Genomic DNA, 7,984 nt, shown 5'->3' with positions numbered 1-7,984 from the left:
TTTGTCACTATAGTAAATGGGAGACTGATTTGCTTGCCACAGGTAGAAAGAAATTGGAAAATAAATAATGACTATTCAAAGTAATACATAATCTTGTCCATGCATTTCCGAATGTCCCCTGGTTCCCACCTGTGGCCGACATAACGTACTTTGGGATGCAGCACCTTCATGCAAAGAACGGAGGATTCTGTACCTTAAGTACTTACACTCCCCGTGATCTTTCTGCTTCTCTATTTTTCATCATTAGGATGTGATGTTAATAAAAAATGGCCATCATTATTGGGAAATGACCCAGCTGAGCAGTGTACACCCAATAGCTTATACAGTTTGCACAACATTTCCATAATGATGTATTGTCCCTGAGGTTGTATCTATAAGGAAACTGAGGCATACAGAGGGGAAGTGGCTTTGCCCTGTCACACAGCTCGGGACTGGGAGATCAGAGAGGTGAACCTAAGTGCATCTGAATACAAAACCCTGAGTCTCATGCAATCCTGCCTCTCTGTGCTGAGGGGCTGAGAGTAATCAAATTAGCTAATGCTTAAGAAGTTGGAGGGGGCAAGACTGAGGGCAGGGTATTTAATGGGTGCTTAATCTGGGCCAGACACTTTCCTAACCATTCACCTTGTATTAACTTCTGTCTTCCTCACAGCAGACCTGTGATGGAAGTTTTATTTTGATTCTTATGTTACAAATGAGATTGTTGAGGCACAGAACCTTTCATCAACTTGTTGCTAGTAAATGGTGAACCTGGATCGCACCCAAGGGATCTGGCTGTAGAACCTTTGTCCCCACTACTGATAAAGGCCCTGTACAGACGGCACAACAGTTTATACCACAACAGTTTATACAGTTTCCACTCTGCAACTGAACATTTATCAGTCGGCCCCAGGTCTTATCTAGACCCTGCCAAGCCACACCTAACTTTATTTCCTGTTTAAGATGGAAATCAAATGACCTTGGCCTTCTAAGAAATAAGCCCCATGCCAGGAAGGTGCTTGTCCATTCATTCATGTCACCCACATCATAGATGCCTCCTCAGTGCCAGGCACTTTAAGGAGTCACGGAAACAGGAAGGTGGCTGTGTGTGACGGCTCAGATAGGGACATTGAACTCATACAGCCCAAGACCTGTGCCTGGGGCCAGGGTTCTCCAGCTGTGAGACTTTGGGGTCAAAACCTTCTGAGCATCTGCTTTTTCATCTGTAAAACAAGAAGACTGCAACAGTCCCTAACATATTTTTTTTGCCATAATTGACTTCTTGGAGAGAATTTTTGGGGTGTTTACTTAATAATACATCCTTAATTCATTTTTTGCCATTGAACATGCTTTGCGTATGTTTTTTGTTTGTCTTGCTGATTGTAAAAGTAAGACAGTCCCATGATCCTATGTTCCAAAAACTAGAGGCCAGATGCATTCTGTAGGCCAGATTTTTTTTTTTTTTCCAGATTTTGGATGTGTTTTGCTTATACTGAATATCAAATAACACATTAATACATGTTCAGATACATGTGTGAATATTCACACCATGTAGATCATTAAAGTCCTCGCATACCCTCAGAGTTTGAGTCCAGATTTGCTGTCAAATGAGCTTTGTGGATTTTAGAATTGAGGGTTATGTTATGTTGGAAAATTTGGAAAAATACAAAAGAAAATGCAGTTGACCCTTGAACAACACAGAGTTAATGGTGCCTACTCCCCACCTCCTCCACCAGCCCCATGCAGCAGAAAATCCTCATGTAAGGTTTGGGTCTCCTGAAACGTAGCTACTAATAACCTGCTGTTGAGCAGAAGCCTTGCCAATAACATAAACAGTCAATTAACACATATTTTGTGTATGTATTTTCTATTGCATTCTTATAATAAAGTAAGCTAGAGAAAAGGAAATGTTTTTCTGTAACAGTTGCAAAATTGTTGCCAGTGCCCCCCGAAAAATCTTCCAATGTGTTTTTGAGAAACATCTATCTATAAGGGGACCCATGTGTTCAAACCCTTGTTGTTCAAGGGTCATCTATAATTATACTAAGAGACAACTACTGACATTTCCATGTATCTTTTCTAATTAATTGAACTATTCAATAACCTTATTGAATATCTATTGTATGTTCTAGACCAGTAGATCTCAACCAGGAGCAATTTTGTCCCTCAGGGGCCATTTGGCAGTATCTGGAGACATTTTGGTCAGCATAGCTGAGTGGGGGGAAGGGTACTACTGGTGTCCAGTGGGTAGAGGTTAAGAATGAGGCTAGACATCCTACAGCATATAGGGCGGTCCCCACAACAAAGAAAGATCTGGCTCCAAATGTCCAAGGTGTCACGACTGAGAAACCCTGGCTGGGTTCTGGGCGAGCAGCAGTGAGAGAAACAATGAAACAGTAACCTGTTTGCTATGCAGCTATAAAATGCATATGATATATATACACACAAGTGTAAGTGCTTTACAAATTCGGTATTATTCAGTATATAATTTTCCCTTACTATTGTTTCATGAACACTTTACAGTAATATCAAAACCTCTTCAAGCGCATAATTTTGATGCCTACAAAACATTCCTTTAGAAAGATGTGCAATTATTTTTTAAGCCATTTCCTTATATTAGAATGGACTGTTTTTCCCATTTTCCCTAGTATTTAAACTAATTCTGTGATGAATATTCTGCCATCTACATTGCTGGTGACATCTCTGATTAGAATCCATTAGATTCTAAGGCTTGGGGTTCATTGTGGAAGCAAGGTGACGGGGGCACATTTTTAAAAAACTGCTTGATGTACATGATGGAATTGCTTTGTAGAGAGGTGGTCCCAAGTTGTACTTAGTGTAGGAGTTTACACTTAAAAATCCAGGGGTCATACGTATTAAGCAGCAAACACAGTCATTCAAGCTACTAATAACCCATCTAGAAAATTCTGGTGACTGGAAGAAGCTTCCAGAATGAGGAGAATAGTATGTTGGGTTCAAATTTAACTTGTCATTTGAACCTGAGTGGATTGGATGTATTTCTTCTCAGTCAGTCCCATGGTACTCATTGTATTTAATCATCTCAGAATACAAACAGATTGGATATAGTTCAAAGACAGGGCAACAAAACATAATTAAGAAGCCACTCACTGGTGGGAAAAGACGAAAAGAGGTCACAGTCTGAAGCAGTGTGACAGAAACTCTTGGAAGAAGTTGATCACTGTTTCCATGCATTGAAATTCCGTAAATAAAAGGCTAGAAGAAGAACTTCTTGGAGGGGGTGTGGGGGGTGGGGGCAAGGTTCAAAAGGTAATGGGATCTACTTGAACAATGAGACTTCCAGAGCGAAATCTCAAGAGGAAACTTCCTTGTGGTTCTCAAAAAGAATCATCTGTTGAGGAAATGATAGAATTCCTTTCAAGAATCAGTGGGTAAACCAGCAAGCAAGCAAGCAGGCTAATCAGATCATGTGATTTTGCTCTCCGGTGACTGCTGCAGGAGAACTTACCAGAGCAGGTAAGGTTCCCTCTTCCTCAGAGGGTGAGCAGTATACACCACCACTGCCATAAACCACAAGCATAAACCTCGCTTGTGAGGAAAGAGAATTCACATTTTCTCTTTATGTGAGGCTAAAGAACAACAACAAATAATTCATCATTTAGGGGTTGGCAAACTTTTTCTATGAAGAGGTGGGTTGTAAATATTTTTGGCTATGCAGGCCTCCGGGCTGTGGGTCGCCGGCTGAACTCTGCCGTTGTAGGCTGCAAACATCATAGACAGTATGTAAATAAAGCCCATGGCAGTGTGTTTCAATAAAACTTTATTTACAAAAACAGATGGTGCCCAGAGAACATGGCTTGCTGACCTCTGGTCTAGAGAAGTGAGAAAGAGAGAAGGAGGCTCTGAGAGATCTGGGTTCAAATCCCTTCTCTACTACCTACAGGTAGTGTGACGCCAGGCAAGTTAATCAACCTTTTTGAACATCCCTTTTCCTGACTCTCAAAAGGGGGTTCATGAGAATGAACAAATTCTCATGAATTTGTTCTTAGAATCAAATAGCACAATGCCTGCAAGAGTATTTAGCATAGGCCTGGGCACGGAGAAGTATTGTAACAAGGTAAAACCCAAGAACGTAGGTTTTGTTATGGCTCTTACGCCCTTGTGTTTGATGTTCTGTAACTGTTTCCGCCACTAGCATGAACTCCTGAAGCTCAGGGACCATGTTTTATTTAACACGTGTCCCAAGGCCTATGCCTGGCGCAGAGCGGCGTTGGGTCTGTAAAAGCAGAGCGGGGATAGGGACGCGGGTGTGAGGGAAGCTGAGTGGGGCAGCGGAGATGCTGAGCAGAGACTTTTCTCAGTCAGAGTCCCCCTGACTCTGGGTCTCTGCAGAATAATTGCCCCACAGCATCAGTTTCACCTGGAGGCAAAGGGGCTGGCCTTTCGCTCCCGGGACAGTCAGTTACTGGCTGTGGGCTGTCCCCATTCAGGGTGAGGAACAATCCTCCAGGTGACGTGGCTCCTGTCGTGCTGAGCGCAGCTCTGAGAAGAGCAGCTGGGAGATGTTAGCTGCCTTGACGCAGCAGACACAGACTCGGGGAAGGTGCTCTCCCGGCAGGGAGGCATGGGCCACAGGGACAGCCTTCCAAATGGCACCTGACTGTTGTGTGTCATGTAAAAGCCTGTGTGTGCTGAGGTTATTAGGCGCTAACCCTTCCCCGAAACACAGCTGACTAATCAGAACAGGGAGAAGGGCAGGGTCAGGGTGACTGAGTCATCCTCTGTCACTCCAAAGGTAAACGGCGTAGCTTAGAGGCTGCACCAGGAATGGCAGGAGCTTGCTGGTGATGTGCTTGGTCTGCAGGACAGGAAGTAGCTTCTCTCCCCGTGGCCTGTGGCGTTTCCTTTGCCTAGAGGAGTAAGTGGCATCATCCTGAGATCTAACACTGAGCTTGGCACAAGTGTCAGTAATGTCACAGGCAACACCTGCCCGGGGCTCTGGTGTCCAGTGGCAGTGGGGCTGAATCCTAGTTCGGCCACTTTGGCTATGCGACCCTGAGCCTATTGAGGAGCATTACTGAGCTTCCGTTTCCTCATCTGTAAAATGGGGATAACAAAGCTTCTTAATTCATAGGGTTTTTGTGAGGATTAGAGTTAATGCTTATAAAATACTTACAGTGTCTGGCACCTAATTAAGGCTTATTACATGTTATGTTATTTTTTCCCCTTTTTTTCCTTTTTTTTTTTTATAGATGGTATTGTCTCAGGTACTGTTTCTCAATCATTTACTCATCCCTTTGGATTTTTGCCATTAAAAAGTTTTATTTATTGTCATTTACAACATTTATTGATATGAAGAGGAAAAGGGACACAGAAGAAAGTGGAAGACTGTCAATAAACTTTTTCTTTAGGCTCCAAAGGGATGTGCAAATGATGATTTGCCAGCTGCTTTGTTATTTATGTAGTATACATTGACTGACGCTAACAAAACCTTAAACTCTAAAACTGTTGGATAAGATCAGTGTAATAATGATTCAGATGAACTAGTGTCTACAAATGGCAAGTTGGCTGAAAATGAGGGGTGTTATCTCCATCATCACTGAGGCTGAATGACTGTGTCAGTTCTCTATTCTACCTGAGAATGTGAATTGGCCCACTTTATTCCCTCCTTTCAGAATCAAGGTTCTTTCATTTCCTCCCGTGAATGAGATCACATCTTTGCTCTTGTATGAGCTCACGAATGTGTTCTTACACTGGCTTGCTTGGCTAGGAATTTTATGCATAATAGGGGATTTTTTTTTTTCTGTTAAATATTTCAGGCTCTGACATACCACAAGGAAGTGGTTACTCAGAGCGGAGTGCTCACAACTGATTACAGGGAGCCGTGGAAATTCCCCTTCCTTGCCTAAAATAACTGAAACTGGAACACGACAATATGAACTTTGTCCAGGCTTGAAATAATATCCTTTCCAAGTGAAGTTTGTACGGAAATACTTACCAATATATGGTGGTAGTTCTCACTGACAGGTTGGAAAAAGGTTAGCCACTCCGTGTTTCATAGCTAAAAGGACCATTGTTCGTAACCATGATCCCACAGGAGTGAAATGTAAGCATGTGGGCATGGTAATATTGGACTCACCTGACTTCTCCCTGCCCCTTACCCCCATTTGATGTCTTTACAATCACAAAGTTTAATTCTGGAAATAGACATGCTCTGATTTAATTATTTCTATTGCAAGTCTGTTCATGGCAACCCTCCCCAGGACACTGCCGAGCAGATTTTGAGAGAATGAGAGAAGGAAATGCCCAGATCCCATGGTACAGCCGAGTCCACAGCAGCTGAGTCAGGACAAATGTCTGTGAGTTCAAATTCCACAGCAGTTTTTAATCCCATGTCTTGAGCTGGGTCAGAAGATCCATAATTAGAACAAGGGCAGGTGTCCAGCTTGTGTCTGACTCAGGATGAAAAGATCTGGGATTTGATCTGGATGAATATCCTAACCCTGAAATGTTATTCTGAGTACTGTAGACTTAAAAAAAAATAAAAAGATGGGGCAGGATCTCGAGAGGTGCTTCACACTCTGGTTTTTAAAAAGTTTCATTTATTGTCATTTACAAAATTTATTTATATGAAGAGAAAAAAGAGGGACAGACGAAAAGTGGAAGGCTGTTAATAAACTTTTTCTTTAGGCTCTAAGACATTTTGTTATTCCTGCTCATATTAACCAGTGTTAAGATATTCTCGAGACCTGAAATCTAGTGCATAGAATTTGTCAAAGTGAAGCACCCACTTCAGGGACAATTTTCTTCTAGAGGAAAGGGGCAGAGTGTAAAGGTCATTTTTTAAAATAGAAGTGTCATTTATATACAGTAAAGGTCATTTGGACACATGTGTCCTGGCTGAGGTCTTTATCTCCCAGCATTCTTGACACAACTCAGGGAGGGCCATCCCTCCCACGGGTGCAGAGAGAAGTACTCAGAGCAGTGACTTGCTCCATTCACCAAATGAGGCCCAGGACTTTGGTATCTAACAAAGGGACAGGGGGACTTGAGAGCTCATTCAAGGCTTCTCTCTCCTTTCATATTCTTCTCATTAATGCAACAGAATTGCATCATTATGCCCATTGAACTTACATAACTCCAACTCTGATCCCAGGGTTGGCCAGGGGCAGTAATAGGAGAGAGCAAAATAATGATCTCCATGATTCTGGCAGTGGTACCTGCCAATTCTCAAGGGAACCTGAGCTGGCAGGACCATGCCTGCTCTCCCCTTAGGGAGAGAGAGCTGTCTGCTCCTTTGTATGCAAATATGGTTTATACATTTATATTTTTTTCTTAGACAATGGTATCTAAATATAAGCCAACTACTGTGTCACAGAAATAGTTCCTCTGTACTCTAGAGTAACCTTATCTGAATGCCTAGGGAAACCTAGAAAAGAATCATGGCAGCCTGGTTTGTGATGGTAAAAGATTGGATATACATGAAATGTGTATACATATACATATATACATGATGTATACATATATACATGAAATGGCCAACAAAGAGAGAATGTATTATGGGTTGGGTATGTCCTCCAACTATAGTCAGTGGGATTTTTTACCCAGAACTTTTGTTAGAGCTATTGCGAAAATGTGTGTGTGTGTGTTTTCTTTGGACTTACAACCCATGAGGATCATCTAGGTCTGAAGATAATTGCTTTTCAGTCACATGGAGAAAGGCTACCTGAAAATAATGCCAAGGAAAAGACAGCCAAGAAATGGAAAATGACCTGCAGCTGCTATAACATTTGACACCTGGATCCAGCTGTGCCTGAAGTCAGATGTAAATTTGGATACTTCAGTTGCATAAGATAATAATTTACTTTTTATTCTTAAACCTCACTGAGTTATGTTGCTGTCACTTGCAACTAAAGTAGTCTGGGCTACATGCTCTTTCTGATCTGAAGTCTAAATGGATAGGTAAATGCTTATCTCAGTTAATTAGCAAATTTTGCAAGAGAGAAAAGGCACTAATCCAAGAATC

Source organism: Manis javanica, chromosome 5 (assembly GCF_040802235.1).
Source record: "Manis javanica isolate MJ-LG chromosome 5, MJ_LKY, whole genome shotgun sequence".
NCBI lineage: Eukaryota > Metazoa > Chordata > Mammalia > Pholidota > Manidae > Manis > Manis javanica.
Note: the sequence above shows the minus strand (reverse complement) of the source record.